This window comes from Anopheles funestus, chromosome 2RL, assembly GCF_943734845.2.
Source record: "Anopheles funestus chromosome 2RL, idAnoFuneDA-416_04, whole genome shotgun sequence".
NCBI classification, from domain to species: Eukaryota; Metazoa; Arthropoda; class Insecta; order Diptera; family Culicidae; genus Anopheles; species Anopheles funestus.
In genome coordinates, this window is record NC_064598.1 from 75,184,819 (window position 1) to 75,203,065 (window position 18,247).

Consider the following 18,247-nt stretch of genomic DNA (forward strand, 5'->3'; position numbering starts at 1 on the left):
CTCTCTGTCGATGGCAGATGATGATGACCCGACAAACTAACGTGAAATGGCAAACGGAGCGGCAAATGAAGTCCCTTGCCGGTGCTGTTGTCCATCGGGATGTGGTACAGGTGTGGGGTAGAGGACGATTAGTGCAAACTGTTGCTCGCAACCACACGCATACACAACCAACGGAGCGACAGCACAGCAAAACCATAATTCCTTGGTGAGCTCGGTGCATGTGGTAGTTCACACAGCGTCCAATAGCAAAAAAAAAACAGCCAGGGATGCTCGAGCGTAAATGGGGCTAGAATCCTGTCATCGTTGTTTTGATGGGCCACTGCTATGTCGAGAGGTTTGTGCCCATGTACAGCACCAGTGACAGCGCGCTGGGATGAAGCTTTTTGTTCGTTGTTCGTCTATGTTGCACTAGATAGATGCTTTTTCTCTGCTTTATTATGATGGATAGAACACGAAGGGGAGCTATGTTTTCTCCATGGAGAAGTAAATCAATTTGGCAAATCTCATTAATTTATGTAATCGGTGTTTTGCTGTGTTGCAAAAATAGTATAAATAACGTAGAAACACATTAGTCTTGTAAAAAACACTCAGAAAGTTTTATGTTTTTAAGCACACGTTTCTAGCGATTTTCTTAAAAGCATACATTTTGCTTTACGGGTTGCATACTTTAAGGCGAATTAATTTGCACATCCTGCTGAGGCATCAACGGGTAAATATGTTTTCTTTTAATGTTTTTAGTACTCGAACTAAACCGGGGGCGGCCCGGTGGTGCATGTGACAAACGGCGCCAGTCCACACAGCCGGACCGGGTTCAAATCCCATCCGGACCGTCCCCCCGTAGCAAGGACTGACTATCCGGCTACGTGGTAAAAATAAGTCTAGTAAGCCAGAAATGGCCGGCGTGACCTGTAAGGTCGTTAAAGCCAAGAAGAAGAAGAAGAAGTACTCGAACAGTCTCTTCTTTTAATCTTTTTCTTTGATTTTTTAAAACATTGAATGTTCACCAGTGACGATAACAGTTTTGGCTTAAGATTATTCCTAGACCTTGTACAACCTCTCTTGCTTTATCGTGAGAAAAATAAAAATTTAAACTAAAATAGCTGTGAAATTGAACACAACTCTTTTCATCATGAAGATATAAGCAACACCTCATAAAAGAACCATTTCTAATGCAAATAAAAGAGCTTTCGCTGTGTGGTAAAAAATAAAAAAAAATCCAGTTTGGCTGCTTCTTGCACTGCTGCAATCAAATCGGCTGAATGAACAAGTGTCGCTATACACGTAACGATGGCGTTTGTTATTGACGATGGAAGAAAAACTGCCGGCTTTCGTACCGCAGCCATTGCCATCTTCCAAGCTGCTGCCAAATACGGTGCAATCGTACCCGATCTTTGGCACGGTACGGGTAGTGTGCACCTAGACTTGATTCTATAGACTGTTGTCGGGTTGCAGACTCGCTGCAAGCCACTAGTGTAGTGTATTATTTTTTTTTAACCTCCGGACTTTTTTTCTTTTTTATCCCAACTTCGGCCGTCACGGAGATCTTCTGCCTTCTTATGCGATATCCCGCGGCCCAAAAAAAGCGCATTCGACATCTGCAGTGCTTTGATGATTTCGTACTCGGCAACCTGTGTGTTTCACTTGCATCGTACCATTTTTACCTAGCCCGAAAGATGCTCACCCCGGCGTCACGCTGTTTGCAACTGCAATGAAATGAAACTATCTGAAAATGTCCACATTTTTGTGTCAATTCTGTTTTTTCACCCTTTTAGAATCAACAATATTGCAAGGTGTTCTTTGTGAGATGCTATCCGAATCCGATCTTCTGTAGATAGCGACGATACACATTCCAACGCCTTCCAATCATTTTCTGTTCTACGAAATCTAACTTTGAGTGGTTTTTTTGAGGTCGTCTCAACCCATCCTTACAGTTGAATGATGGCCCAAAAGAACCAGACACCGGTTTCGTTTGTTTCTGTTGTTGTCCGTCGACTAAACCATCGTCATCATCATCATTTTCGTCGAGCGTAAACGATTTGGGCATCTCGTTAAGGAACGGCAATGGAAGAGGTGTTGCTGTTTGCATTTAAATATCGTTTTCACGCGAAGCAAACAGCGAAAAGATTGCTTCTGGTGATTTTTTTTCCCCTCGAAAAAAATCACTGTTATGGCGGGAAATTGATGCTCTATTTTGACTGTCTTTTTATAGCGTGTGTTATACCGCTGACTGTCCAACGGAAGTTTGCTGATGTCTTCTTCAATGTAATGTTTTCCTTTATGCAGTATTAAAAAACACTGTCTAATGGGAAGAGAATTGCATGTAATATCAAGTATACTTTAAAAGAAGTTTTCCGCTTTCAATAAAAAATCTATTAGTCTCATTGACAAATTATGGATACCCATAAAAAAATTCAAATTAAATTGTTTCATCTTCGTATAGGTGAGGAACTACTTAGGAATTTCTAACACCAAATTAGTTAAACCACAAGATCAGTACATTCCATCGTGCGCCATGTTTGGTCTTAAAATATTTGACATTTAACATTACTAAACCCCTAAAAGTATACCAATTGCAAGACATTAATCATTTTCATATTGTATATCCAACATAACCGAGAACTAACTGCGTGCGTGGTATGTTCATTAGTCTTATCATTGAAAATTGTCATCATCAAAACAATCTATTGAAAAAAAAACATCACTAGTTCAAACCAAATTCTGCGTAAATCGAAAACTAATTCTATCGCGATAAAGCAATATCTTACCTTTGACGTCAAACGTCATTTGACGAATATCCTTTGACGAACTTCCTTTGACGTCTAAAACGCTGTGATTTCCGTGACGCAAAATGGCATGATTTGTTCCGCATCTCCTTTCGAATGTCTACCGTAAGTGATATTAAATTTAATCAACAATGTCGTGGCACCGGTAAGCTTCTGCTCGACAATAAAATACTACCGACTTCACATGCAGCAGCTTTAAATCGTTAATCTTTGCCGCCAGCCGCGCGGATCGCTCTCAGCTGGCCCGTAGAATCCCATTAGCCGAGGATTCGCCGTAAAGGCAAAAAGGCAAAATGTTGCAAAAGCCATTTAGACCATCGCAACGGCAATTCGAATCCGTCGTTGCTCTATTACTCAGCTTGCCATCAATTATTGTACGGGGATGGGAAGGAAACGAGGCTCCATTCTGCAAAAGGTTTCGCGGCAAAAAATAGAAACACAAAAAACGTGAATTGGAGAACAATTTCGATGTGCTACAATTGCCGTACATTTCACCAATCAACCGGAAGCGCAGTTTATAGAGTTGCTGTTGAAGGCTACAGAAGTAATGCAGCAAATAGAAAAAAAGGAAGAAACGCTACACTAGAATGTAGCTAAATGGAACGGATCCCCAATCAGTCTGCAGTGGCCATTTAGTTTTGTAGTGTTATCGATTCAACGCAAACGGTTTGCGTTATAGTGAGTATCAATTTTTATCACCAGTCGAACAGTCGATCTGCCCAATAAAGCTATTTTCATTTGGTAGATTGTTTTAATAAATTTAAAAAACAATTTTTTTGGCAACATTGTCTCATCCGTCTCCTGCTTGTGATTAATAAAAAACACAAAAAAAAAACATTTTAGCACACACTGTACTATAATTCGCTAGCAATAGAATCCTTCAGTTCAGGAAAGTAGTTGAACATTAAGCCCAACTCAGTGGCCATCGTTTGGACGAGTGATAAAATTCGATTGCTTACATACAAAAAATTGTTAGCTGTTGCAGCGTACCGCAGATGCAGACTGTAGGGAGTAGCGAAAAAAAAACACCAAGCAATGTGGACCAAAAATACCACCATTTTGCGTCGAATAACTTTTGATGAGAATTTTTCTACATTTTCCTCCCTTTTCGGGATAGTTTTTCTTCCGTTTCCCGGTGGAAACGGCTTGGTCTCCGATGTGTGCCATCTGGTTTTGAGATCATTTAACAATTTCTATTTGGAAATCGAGTACTCCAGATGGGGTTGGAAATATCAAACCCCGGCCACCAAACCAACTGTGGCCACTGTACTGATTCCTGACCGCAAGTGAAATAGAACTTTTGTCCGTTCTCGGACGTATTTCGAGTTTGGAATTTTGATTACCTCTGGTTTACTCTGGGTATTCAAACTGCTGAAGAGTTTTTATCGAATTCGATTAAATTTCATATTTTATTATTGTTTTGCCTTTTTGTGTTTCTTTTTCTTTCGATTGTAATAACTATCGTAGAATTTCTTTTTAGTTATTAAAGTTATATTACAATACATTACCTTACTTGTCTTGAGTTTCTATTTTTAATTAAAAAACTATTAAATTTTTAAACACGGATAATACTGTTATTCTACTACTGTTATTCGTCTTCTTCTGCTACAGTTATAGTTCTGTTGCGATTGGGAATATCTAATAATTAGCAGATTTGCACTGGAATGTTTGTGGTGCTAATTGCAATTTCAACGCTTGCACATGAAATCCATCCGCTTTGCAGAACGAAATCAGCTCCCTTAGACAGGTACACCTTAGGTGGTGTGCATTAGATTACGTCCGAGTGCTAAATTTCATGAGACCGACGGACAAAACAAAATGGGAACCGGGAGTCCTGCAAACAGAGCTATCGGATCAATAATAATTCCCTCTTGTCCTAGGCTGTTTCGTCAGTGTGTTGTACTAGAATTTGTTTGCCACTAATTAGCAGCGGCTGCAGATACAATTACTCGTGGCATAATATGGGATAAAGTGTAGGATTTTGCCTTTACCAAACCACCCTGTCAGTTGGTTATGGTTAACCAATGCGAACGTGTTATGAATGGGAAGAGATTTTGTTGATGGAAAATTTATAACCAATGCATTATCAAAATCTAATGTAACGCAATAGATCGGTACATATGTAATCGATTTAAAATCGATATCAATTTAACTGTTTTTTCAGCACACAAATGTATTTTTGAAATATATTTTTCCTTTGAATCATCAAAAAATGTATAATTTTAGTGTACTTTTAACAAAAAACTTATATTTTCTATCTCATATTTTTATTTATTTTACTTAAAAACTTATATTTTTAGACAACTTGTCAAAAAGGACAAAAATAAACAAAGATTTATTACACATGTGTTGTATACATTTAGGAGTTCTTGAAATATTTGCGCCCAAACCGTAATTAATCCGCTTCACTAGTATCATTGTTGTTCGCTTTTATTAATCATTCCTGGTAAATTGACAAATTTCGATAAGTGGTTTAATTCGTAAAAATAACGTCCAAAAATGTCTCGTTATTAAGAAAACAAGAATAAAATCGCAAGTTATTTTTCTTATCCATCTCACATTCTCGAACATTTGATTTGGTCAAAGAATTCAAATCAACACACAATCATAACATTCCTTCACCGTACCCGGCACAATCAATTAGAACATTTTCTTCTCCTTTCCCCAACTGTGTTCCCGGTTTTGATAAACTGAAGAGTCCTCTAGCGAAAGAGTCACTCCCATTCGCTTCCCTTAAAGAAACCAATTACGGTTGGCCACTGTTTCACACTTTCCTTCTGCCAGCGTAACAAAAGTTCAATTTCTCAACTGCCTCAACTTTCCGGTGCTCCGTTTTACGGTTAGAATGTTCGTTAGTTTGCTGTCGGTACGAAAGGTAAAAGTTCACCGTAGGCGGGTAGAGTTTGATGGCAGATTTCCCACATCCGTACCCGCAATAAATGTGACGGGTTCGCAGCAGGATCTTCACTTCAAATTGAGCTGAAGAGAGCAGTAATTTTGGCCCATTGAATTCATCTTTTCGGGCATGAAAGCAAAGCGATGAACTGGGGGAACGATGGTTCGAAATACAAGATTGTCTATTTTACTACCGTACACCCGTCGTTTCGGGGCTCCATGCTGTACATTTAGGTGGCTAGAAGGAGTGTACAGCCGATAGGAAGCAAACGCTCTACTGTACACCACTTCTTAACGGCGTAGCTTTAGTGGATTGTCTGGTTATTGTTATGTAAATGGTATGTTCTTCTACTGCTGGAAGAATTCAATCATCTGCCTTCGGTACGGAAGTAATGTACGTTGCCATCGTTCATTCCTCGTTTTGCACCCTTCGTTCCATCTTGCACCATCTTGTAGTGATATTTTTCCTACTCGAAACTGCCCGAAACTCAAATCCTTTTGTGTGGCGTGTGGGGAGTAAGTGTACTTATTTCCCTGCGCTAGATTGAAGCGCTCGAGAGTGGAATTGAAACTAGAATTTTAAAACCCAAAACAGACGATAGTAGTCTAACCACATAGATTCCATTTAAGAGCACTCATTCCAAACCGGACAACCGTCGGAAAGTATGTCTATATGGTCATGAATCTGCAGATAGTAGCAAAGCACAATCCGGCAAGTTTTCCGCCAGTGTGTCCGCAAGCTGAGCAGGAATTTAATCTGAATGAGAAGAATAACAACACGAAATGAAATTGAAAAGAAAACCCCTGAAGCCACCATCAGTTTATCCTCGTTAATTTCTACCGGAAACAAGAAGTTTGTCGTTAGCCTCGTGGTTCAGAAAAGTCTGCACTTACTGTCGAATGCTTTTTGTGGCAGTAAAAGTTCCGTGCAACCATATTTGTTCCTTGCCGGATGTGTAAGAATTTCGCCTAACCGACAATTGCATACTAGTACTGCACAACTGGCTAACCAAAATTCGGCTCAATTCAACCCCGTACTACCCAGGATACAATTTTGTTTAAGAATGATAGAAAATTCATAAACATGTACTTGGAAAGCGTATTTTTAATGCAAGTTGCATACTTTAAGGCGCTCATTGTTAAATGGTATAAAATTGATAATGGGGCCGGTTGTATTGATTAAAGCGTTTTTAGCATCTTATTTGTCCCTATTAACAAGGCTCTTGCATGGGTATTCTCCTCACATAACCGGAGGGTAAAAGTTGGACGTAAAAGTTTGGACAAGAATACGAAAAACAAGCGGCCCCGATAATCTGCCCTCCGACACATGCTATGTTGCGGGTTGTAATACCGAAAAGGTTTGCCACTACCAATATGCATCGGATGAACGGTTGAAAGAGTTCGTATGACCTAACCTCATATATGCGACCGTACCGTAACCAAGCGCAACAGCTGTCGACAAATTGGTTGAGCCGAGTGGTCGGTGGAAAAATTTACTGCCCATAAGTGCGTTTTATGGCGCTACCGCAACCGTTATCGCACACTCGGCAAGCACAATCGACACAAAATCCGAAAGTTCTTCTATAGGAACTAGGTTCCGAGAATGTCCGGTGTCTATGCTAAATCTATGCCGTCTATTTCGTTTCCGGAGTGTGCTTTTGGTTCGGTTATGGCTGCGCTTGAGACTGCGACATCCTTTGCTCAGCATGAAGTGTGAAATTAATTGCTGCGGCACGCGCACACACGACCTTGCTGTGAAATTTGGTCCGTACTGCCGTATCGACGCAATCCGTTTTAGACACTGCTAGCACTGAATGGCGCTTTTGACTCTTTTTCAAGACCAGAGTAATCAATTTTATACGGTCTTTTTCGGGTGAAGCTGCCGATTTAGCTTGGAGCGCCTAGATGTATGCATCGGTGTACTGCGGGTTTTAAAAATTAATTTATCAATGTCCTGATCTCTATCGAGTTGACCTATGATCTAACGTTGATGGAAGAAGCGAAGGAGGTTTGAAGAAATATAATTATTTTTGAATGAATATTTGAAATTTACATAATTCTAAATAAGTGAATAAAGATTCACTTTAAAACGAAACATTTAGCTAAGAATATATATTTAACAAATTTCCATCAACAGCAGACGAAGATTTGAAACGCGAAAAAAAAGCACGTCGGATGAAATGTCGGTAACCACTCAACATCGAGCATAATTTCCAAGAACTCATCTGTACGAATGAGGGGTTGAAGGGTGTGTGAGCAAAAGTGCAATCACTTGAAAACCATCGTCGCCAAAATTGATGACGATAGATTGATTGATGGATCGGGATCGAGTGAATCCAATTACCGATGCGGTGACGGTGGCTTCTGGAAATAACGGCGAACCACACTCCAATCTTGCCATCCGCAGAAACGGCACCCCGTCTGGCAACGAGTGTGTGGCAGCTGACAATTGAGAAAAAGCGTACATTGTTCCTTCATCCTTATCCAATCGCTAGAACACAGTGAAACATTCGTCAACTTTGGGAAGTGTGAAAGCGGCCAGAAAGCCACAAATTTGTTACATTGTTGTGGCGCGACGAAACAATAGAAATGTCGATGGTCGCCTGTCATCGAGCATCGTTCATTCAAACCGTCCCAGCACGAGGATGGGAAGCGAACTCCAAATCCAAGACACGTATCATTGGGGGCCACATTATTAATGATCCATCCGTTGATGTACATGTCCACGTCCATCAGAACTGAGAAGTTGGGATGTGTCTCGCTCATCGAAACGATGTATTTTTGGGATGGAATATGCAAAAACTAATTAATTCGGCCAACGGTGAAATGTGGTGATCCGCGATATTTAAATTTAACATTCAGCAGGCGAATGTTCGATGTGCGTTTTGAACAGCATCAACATTCAGTTATTGAAAAATTTTCTTGTTTCTGATGTTTAATCTTGTAGAACCGTTTATAACTTTCTCGAGCAATGTTGTAATGTTTGGTTTGGTCGCCTGTCTGCATGGGCTCAAAAAGATAACAAACAAAACTTGAAAACCATCCCCAACTATTTCAGAACAGGTCACAGTACCTAATAGCCTGTCCGTCCGTGCCCACGCTCATCTCTGTATGTTTGGTTTGTGTGCCTAGGGGTATGTAATGTTTTGTGCCTTGTTGTCAACTACCCAAAAGAATCGTTGAAGTCTTTCCCGAAGGTCTCTCAAAGGTGTCAAAACCCCATGAACCGATCAAAATAGTTTTCAAATAGTTATTGCACACCCCCGAGTGTTAGGAATCTTGGACACAATCTGGTGTAAAAAGTTGAAAAAGGACAGATCATGGCTAGTCGGGCAAATCGATGTCGGTTAGCTGAAGCTTGTCGAGGTCCGACGTAGGTTACAGACAGCTGTGTTCATCATTCAAGATACAATCAATTTAGAAATAGACCGCTTTTCTCTCTCGTGTGTCATTGAAAAGTCATTGAAAAGCTGGTTGATTGTTAAAAAATCTTCGTCGCCCAACGTGGGGCTCGAACCCACGACCCTGAGATTAAGAGTCTCATGCTCTACCGACTGAGCTAGCCGGGCTGTCGGACGTGTGAGTGTTCTAAAACGATTTGTTTCCTGTGTTGTGCGCACAGTGCAGGTATTAGGAAAGAAGAATTACTCTTTTTTTCCTGTTTTACTAATCAATTCGTACTTGTTTCATATAATGTATGTAAGACCCGTCCCACGGCACCATTGTTCTGCACTTTTTGCTATGCTTCGCTTTATATTTCTTCGGTCGATTCAATCAGTTTCAATTTCTGCTCGATTTCACTTACCAACGGGTCTTAACAGCTTCCCTTGCAATCTTTTGCTTTACCCCATGGTACAAGGCACGTAGTAAATGCGAACACACCATAACATGACGGAGCAACCGTAGAGCGGTTGCTGCTCATTTATGATCGCTTCCGTACGCATAGTCTCTTGAGGGAGTGAACCTTTTCTTTGCTATTTTCTATTCTATCCCACTTTCTCTATGATAGCAGCAACGCAGATTCATCAATGGCTCATTCATCATATTTTTTATGGATTCGTGGTACACCTAACATCAACCCTCATTTGAACCGTTTGTTTGGGTATGTAACAAAGACGTTTCTGCCGACTCCTACAATCGGTATGATTCCATAGCCGTGTTATTTCCTTTGTCAAATGGGTATAGCAGTTTGGATGCTGCTCTAGCTGCTGGAAATATTAAAGTATGTTTGTCTGTTTGCTATTAGTTAACATTCCAAGGAAAAAAGGGCACGTTTCTTTGCCGGTCAGTTCATGCCCATGCTATGGTAACGGGACTAGAAAGCCTAGAATAGAAATCTTTCCCTTTTCTTACTTTAGTCGTTTAATGGACGCAAGAACAACTACAACCAACAAAAAAACGTACTCTGTCTCCAGAAAGGCTTATGATGGATTTATTTTCCTACTGCTTGCTCGCGATGACCCTCTCCGTCACTCAAGTGCGGTCCAATGAATCGAACATTCGACCAACGTCTTCATCTTTTTTCCATCCTGCTATCGTGCCATCCATACCGTCGTTTTGCCCGCCAGCTCGTTTGTGATGAAATTTATTTATTCGTTATTTGAAACTTACCGTAGCAGCATAACATTCGCAAAATTCCTTAAGTTGCGCATTCAATAGCAAAGAGTACGGTACGATGCCCCAAAGGCATCGAACAACGCTTCTCGGGGTTTTCGCACGATAAAAGTATGATTTATTGACGTTCCATTAGTTAGTAGTCTGGGCATGGATCGTGGTTACTTGCCGTGCCGTCCGAACTACTTTCCGTTCCGCTTACGACGTGACTGCAAGAAAATGATTATTTAAAACTTGTTGTCGGGTGTGTCAGGATTAAAATCAATAACACATCGATCGCTTAACAATTATTTGGGGGCGAGTAAAATTGTTTAAATGAAATATTAAGACGTTGATTTATTTTCGAAACTTTTTTTTATGCTGCACTTTTCAAAAATCAAAATTGGAACGAAATATAATTTATTTCAGATATTTCATTTGTACCGCACAGAGAATTGACTTAAAAGTTGTGTGTTGATTTTGAATGGATATGTTTTAAAACAAGCGAAATAAAACTTATGGAACCATGTTCATATAATTTTATAATATGCATACAGTAATTGTATGATGAAATGCCTAAAAGATTGCAGTATTCATTGTCCTGTTTTTAACATTTTTCTTACACCCGCTTTACTATTATTATACAAATGTTGACCATTTCGACTGTCTGAACAACTTACGAAAAACTGATGTTGTGGGCAACGATTAGTAAAATAAATCAAAAGAACGGTTGTAGCGTGTTGTTTCGCTAATTCAAACACTCCAAACAAACTCCACTTTACACAACTAAAAATCCAAACTTTCGAGCACGCTTTTGCGTGTTAGAAAAAAAGCCCTAACCTTTCCCTGAAAAACGATTCTTTCGATGGTCATAAACTCCGATCATACTCACACATAACAAAAAAAAAAAAGAACCACTCCTACTGCAAAGATTTTTCATTCATGTTTCGTTGATGAACTAACTTTTTCTCGCTCATCAACAAAAGCCACCGGAAACACGTGCGGGGACATAGTTTTTTTTTGTTTTGTTCTTTCATTTCTTTCTCGTATGAGTGTCCTCTCCAGCCGCTTTGTATTGTCCGACATGAAAAGCCACTTCCGGGCTAGTTCAACTGAACATTTCCTCCGGTCTACGCGAGAGTGACCCAAAGGCACACAGGAGATAGTATTTCCTTTTTTATCCGTCGATGTTCCCGTTTCCCATTTCGCGTGTTATAGGAAAATCCCTCTCCATAACCTCTCTACTACGTTCCACAGCTAGGTGGCCTTTTCGATGGATTGGCGTTGGCCATCAAAAAGATCATGAAGAAAAGGGAAGTAATGGGCGCGACGGGAGCTATTGTTAGTTTGATGTCCGGAAAACTAACGCAACCGTGTGATAAGCTTTATCGGGAAGGCCAGAAAAAAAGCTATTGAACGTTTGACAAGGGGACAAAAGCCGGCGGACCGTGAAATGAAGCCTCCGTTGTAGAGATAGAATATCTGAAAAATCAGCTCAACAGAGCTTTTGCTTGTTATTTATTGTAGCGTTCTGTGATTTTCCCATTCAGGTTCATCTTGTTTTGCTATTCATCGTTTCGATGTTTGTGCATATTCAACAGACTTTCCTTACGACACAGACGCAGCAAACTTTCTAGCTGTTGGGGTTTTTCTCCCCAGATCCATCATTTCGGGTTCTCTTCCCGAAATAGATTCTTCCCGTTCAGTATCTTAATCCTATTTAGATAAGTTCGTGTCATAGCTTTTCTACTTTGCAATTGTACCAAAGTTAAAGATAACCTCGCTTGTGTTTAGTATCGAAAAAGAAAATCTCACACGACACATTACACGGCCCGACGACAGATTGGACGTGTGTACGGTGTCAAGAAAACAATATGAAATCTACCTAATTTTCATCCATCAAACAAATAGGCAGGTCACTATCGATGAATTCCAATAGAAAAAGTAAATAGAAAGAAAGAAAAATCGTACCACAAGATCCATCCAACATGAAAAGTGCTTGACGAAATAAAGTTGATGAATAAGTTTTTGTGTGTCCTGCTTTCCGTCCTCGTGTTTCACCAACATTGACATTTCCTTCTACAAGCGGTTGATCATATTTGTTTCGGTCATCGGAAAATGTTTTTTTTTTTTTGATGGGGTGGGAGAACGGCCCTTTATCCTCCCGTCTGTCCTTTTCAACCGTTCACATTTGTTGAAGTGACATGCACAGATACAAACACAGAGAGAGACACACACACACACGCAACATTAGAAAATATCAACCAGCGTATTAGTTGGGTTCTTGTGATTGGTAACTTCCGGTGTTGTCGGTGTCATGTTGGAGAACCGAACCGGTTTGATGATGGCGGTTGCGGTTGCGTTGCTTTTCAAAGCTCTGTTCGTCGGTGGCACACTCAATGGAGAAGGTAAAGTTCGCCACAGCTGAACAAAGTTTGCTCACTGGAAGTGATTTTATTTCCGATTTATTGACACTTTTTGTCAAGAAGTCGATAGCCCTGTCTCTACTGCTCCGTATGTTTCAGCTCCACGTTAGCGTTTGTTTCGAGTGACATTTTGAAATTACTTCACGAAGCGCAATTTTAACGTTAATTATATTAGTGCTAATACTGGTCGTACAATATGGGAAATTTGTAATGGAAAAACTGAATTCATAACATGTTCAAAAAGTTTAATAGACTGACGAAATGATGAATTAAGTATTGCCTAACTTAAGGCGCCTTTGGAAGACATAAATCTGATTAATTTGTTTTGGAAAATTGCATACTTTGAAGTACAATTGATGAAGTGCATTCGTTATTTGACAAATCGCCTAATATTATGCAATTTATACAGGAATTCACTCATGTCATGTATTACACTCACTCATGTATGGATTTTCTTTAGTCATCCTCTGTCGAAGTAAATTATGATTTTGTCTTAATCATTTTTATTAGAAATCTTCTGGTCTGGTAGCTTATTTGCTTAAATGTTTCAATAACATTTTAGCTTTAAAATCTCTTCTTTTGTGGCATCTCAAGAGGTCTTGGCCTACCATTACTGACTTGCCTTGACTTTATTTATCCGTAACAAGATAGTCAGAGGTCCTGTCATGTAGAAACCAGCGCCGCTACCATCGTCACCACCGGGCTGCCCATTTGAAAATCTCTAGATAATAGTAAACAGATAACGCCAAATTTAAAATTTATATTTTAAAGATCCGTAACTAATAGTTGTAAATGAACCATAATGTCTTCAACAAAGCAACGTACTATGGTTTCCCTTAAGATTATTTGCACCTTTTCACTAGTTCAAAAAGCTGTTTTTTGTTTAGAAAATCAATTATGATCAACTTGCTTGCCCTCATTATTCGTAGCAAAAACTGGTCCTTTGTTCTTCTTCTGAAGCGAGACGGTGAAAGAAGGAAGAAAAAACACATTTCATCAATGCATGAAAATTAGTTCTCTCAAGCTTGATTGTTCAGTCGATTTGTAAGTAAACTTTTTCGTTTGCAGTATTTTATCATTGCTGCTTTCTTCTTATTAACATGCCCTTATTCGAATTATGCCGTCCATGATCACTTTCACTCTTGGTCGGTTTTGTTTTGTTCCTTCCACGAGCCAACGGCAGCTTCACAATTTGCAAAAAAAGAAAACTTCTTCCGCCAAACGAGTTTGTTGGGCTTTGTGATTTCTTTTACTTATCGCTCTGTTTACGTGTTTGTGCAGCCTTTTAATGGGTTATTTTTAGACGCTTCTCGGTCCGGTTAAGGGTGGTGGCATTTTTTTGCTTTAACATTCGCGTGGTATTAAATTTCCTTTCCATTAGCTGAGAGTTTGTTAAGAAAAAAGAGAAAATACATCTTACAGCATCATCGTCGGCGGGTTGAATTTTCTTGAGCAGCATAAACCATTTCCGGACTGTGGTTAGTGATTTGGATTATTATTAGATGCTAGCTGAAGATATTGAATTTAGTGTGTACCGAAAGTTTTGTAAAATTTTGCTTTAGCGAACGAAATGAAAAGATAATATCATAAGAAGCTGATAAAAACTTACTCTTAAATTAATTTAAAAAATCTTATATATAAATGAAGTAGAACATTATTTGAATGGCATAGTGATAGCAACAAAAATCGCAACATCCCGCTTCTGCAGTTCGGTTAACATCGTTATTCATTTGGTGATGTCAAGAGCTCAAAAGCTCTTGAATTGCTTGCAGCAAAAAACACGAAACAACACAACCATGTCGCGCTGAGGTTTCGTCAATAAATAGTTGAGTGCCATACAACTGAAAGGTGCTAAACAATTGTTCAACGGCACAGCAGCAAAAAGCAACAAATAGCGGACAAATTGCTTGTCCGAAAACCATTCAACATCGCCGAGTAGAGAAAAACTGGTGTCGAAACTCATTCATGCCAACGCATAGTGGGATTATCAGTGGTAAAGGAATGGAAATTTTAATTGATTCAAATATATGATTGGAGTTAATTTTTGAAACTCTTTTTTTTTTAGTTTAAAAATTCCCTTTTATTGTTAACAATTTGTTTGTGTTGGAAAATTGTCATAATTGTTTTTTTTAGCTTCTTAACGGCTAGAACATTAATTTAATTTTAATTTTAGCAATTTTAATTAATTTTAGCAAAGATTTTGTGTTTCAATATTTCATGTATTGTTACGAAAAGATTGTATCTTAAATTTGACAATATATTTTTGGAAATGTCTTACAAAAATACAAGATAATGTGCGATTTTTCCCACTTATTATGCAGTCTAGCGAATATCATAAATGGTTTAACCTCTAACCAGAAATGCCCATTAAGCTTCGATTTAACTTCGACAAGGCAACAATCGCGAAAAAGCACACCTAGGACGATGGTCAATACGAACCGTTTTCAGCGGACGCGAAATGTCCAGCCGTGTTTGATGATAGATAAACAATGCGAGTTTGCCAACGAGCATAAAAACCTTCAAAATCATCTAGCCTGAATGAACGTTCCCTGCTTTGTCTTGTGCAAATCACAGCCTATAGACGGTTCAATCTAGTTTCTTGTCAGCGATGGTTTTATTTTGAGATGCGTCAAACACTGTTTAGTTTACTGCGTTGCCGTTAGTGTTCGCGTTCTTTCATTGTGTTTTCTCGATTCAACATTTGTCACCAACAACCGCTCTTCTGACGAACCCCAAACTAAACTTAACCTCATGAAGATCTCTTCTAAAAGGAAACAAAAAACGAGTACGATGAGTGGCCACAATCAACGTCAGCATTTTCTCCCTGCAGCACATCATCATATTTCCTCGCTTAGAGGGTTTTGTACGCTAAAAAGGAGGAAAATTCGCTTGGTAAAGATTTCCCATGAGAATTTTCCTCACGCCGACTGGGAGCGTTGCGCTAGTGATGATTGGGTTTTGGGAGGGCGAAAATGCTGCTGCTGGACGCACCTTCATTTAGCATTCCTAACGACAATCGGCTCGCCCCTAACGCCGTTCATTCCTCCGTGTGGTCCCACGTGCCTGGTGAGATCGCAAGGGCATGTTAAATAAAAAGGCCCATCAGTATGTCGTACGTCGTGCAACGACTTGGCAAACACAAGCGGAAGAAAAGTTGCGTCATAATTTGTATTCATTCCAAATTTCCTATCGTAAAGTATTTTTTTTTTTTTTTGCTTCTTTGTTGGATGTCGGTTGGCCATTTTTAAGCAGCCGGAAGAATGTATGGGGTCGTACATGGGAGTTAAGAATCATAATCAACGTGCTCTCTTCCGGTTGATGGAGGAAGCTTTAGTTACAGAAATTATGATAAATTTTACTCAAAGTCAAAGAAACGGGTTTTTAACGGTGTATCCCTTTTGAGAGACATTACATACTCATTTCTGTTGACCTTTAATTCATGGTCCTTTGTAGAGTTTTTCAGATTTTACTATACTTTAATAGGTTATGTAAATATTCTTTAGAAAATTATTACAAAAAGGTTCTATTCGAATGTGCCTACCTACCTTTTATCCACAAGGCTCTAAAACAGCTCTAAAGAAGTTCACAAAGTGCGATAATCATCAAAACAAAGAGTGCTGATCTCTGCTCCAACTTGTCCAACTCAAGACAAAGCGCTCGCATCTGCTAATGATTTACTCGGCACTAAGTTTTTGCCTTATGCATACCCCCAGTACCATTCCACATTCAGTTCAAAATTCAAAAAAGTTTGCGCCACCAGCGTTGCCATCAAAGAGGTGTGCAAAAATTAACGTAATAAATCCAATCTTGACAATAAAAAGACACGAAACTCGCTTCCTCTTGGTTGAGCTTCTTGACGTATAACCATTTGCAAAGAAGCACCCAGTTACACATACTCGTGGTTGGGATTTTTCTGATGACTTGCGATGCGGCAAACAGTTTAGTAGTGAACAATGATTTAAGAACCGTTTCGAATGGCTTGCAATACTTCTACGAATCGGAAGCATGTGCGGTTTATGGTTTTGTGGCGCATTCTTTCCACACAAGACAAAAGGCACTCGATGGAGAAACATTACACGCACATGTCGCACGAGAATGTGTGTACTTATATTTCATTTCCCATTTTGCGGCACAGTGGCACAGTTAGTTCCGAAGCCAGACATACTGCGCCATTGTATCGAATGACGTACACACTAATGAGCACTGCAGCGAGTGAGAAAGAGATACCAAGCACGGTTGTGACCTCGACCGCTGGTAGCTTCAAACTTTTTGGCACATGGCCAATCATTCGATGGCCAAATTAAGGCACCCTGGCGAAGGTCCTGATAGGATTTAGTTCCGATGACCTTTCGGGGGGTTTTTTATTTTGCGAGGAAGAGAAACAAAGTACACAAACTACAACACAGCATGTCGAAGGAAGTGCTGCCAGCTGCTGAACCATTGGCAAAGCGGCTTGAGTTTAAATTAGTTTGGGAATTCCTTTTAGTACCGCATTGGTTATTCGAAAATATTGTTTGTGCAACATAGAAAAAAACCAGCAGCAAAATTGAGCATGAAAGCTGCAATGTTAGAAACACAATTGATCATCCGGAAAGAGTAATAACAGTCGCGAAAGAGAGAAATAAACTGTTAAAAAATGATAAAAAGTTAAATTTATAAAGCGCATTGCAGCATTTTAGGCGCTTTCAGGCTAAAATCTATTGGTTGGATTTATTCTTGTTGGGTTGTAAACATTTTTTTAAAGTTTTTTTAAATTTTCCTTCAAATCAAAAAGAATCAAAAAGAATTATCTTTGCATGCTTTCAGGCTCCGTTTATTTAGGAATACCCACTCAGTTCCGTAAAATATATAGAGTTAATAAAAATAATATAATATAATTTTTGTCATTTCGTCCTTTTAGTAAAACAAAACAAGACAAATATCTCAAAGCTCACATAATTCAAAAAGGGCTCATTAAGTGTATTTTAATTACTGTTTTCAAGACATATAATTAGTTAAGGTAGATTTGCGAGGCACAAAGCGATAAAGAGATGTGCAAGGATCGTTAGCAGTCTGTCATAATGAGTGTCGTTTTTTTTTCTTGCTTGCTTACCAGCTAACTGCACCATTACGTCAATTTAAATGTAAATCCATTATTCAAAAATTATCTCCATTAGCCTTGGTTCATCCTTCCTAGCTGCGCACTGTTGTACCACGGCGTAAAATAATCCAGTTAACAGTGGCCTGGTTCGATCATAATTCATTCAGTATGCTCATAATACCTCACGCAAACCCGGCGTTGGCCAAGTTTTGCGCTAACAGATTCGTAACCTTTTTTTTTCGCCACTGCCACATTCATCGGGGCCACATCTTTTTGCAGACAGAAGAAAAACCACACCATAGAAAACATTTCCTGCTCGAGCGCCCGTAACGCTTGTGGATTAATTTAACCTTTTTTTTCCATCCGTACGCGGCCGGGCGTTCTATTCGTCCATCGTGTCGATCAAAGCTCCAGCTGGAAAGCGGAAACCGATCCTTGGCCCTCCCTGCGGGGTGTTTAAGGATGGTGGA

At 39.5% G+C, this 18,247-nt stretch overlaps 1 protein-coding gene and 1 non-coding gene across 2 annotated transcripts in view; one reads left to right on the forward strand and one right to left on the reverse strand.

The window, feature by feature from the left end:
- The window catches only part of LOC125761125 (tRNA-dihydrouridine(16/17) synthase [NAD(P)(+)]-like), an 81,967-nt gene that overhangs the window by 57,290 nt on the left and 6,430 nt on the right, over positions 1–18,247 (forward strand). The gene's annotated exons all lie outside the window — the stretch shown is intronic.
- Trnak-cuu (transfer RNA lysine (anticodon CUU)) lies at positions 9,175–9,247 on the reverse strand. Its single transcript has one exon. It is a non-coding gene; the product is annotated as a tRNA-Lys (tRNA).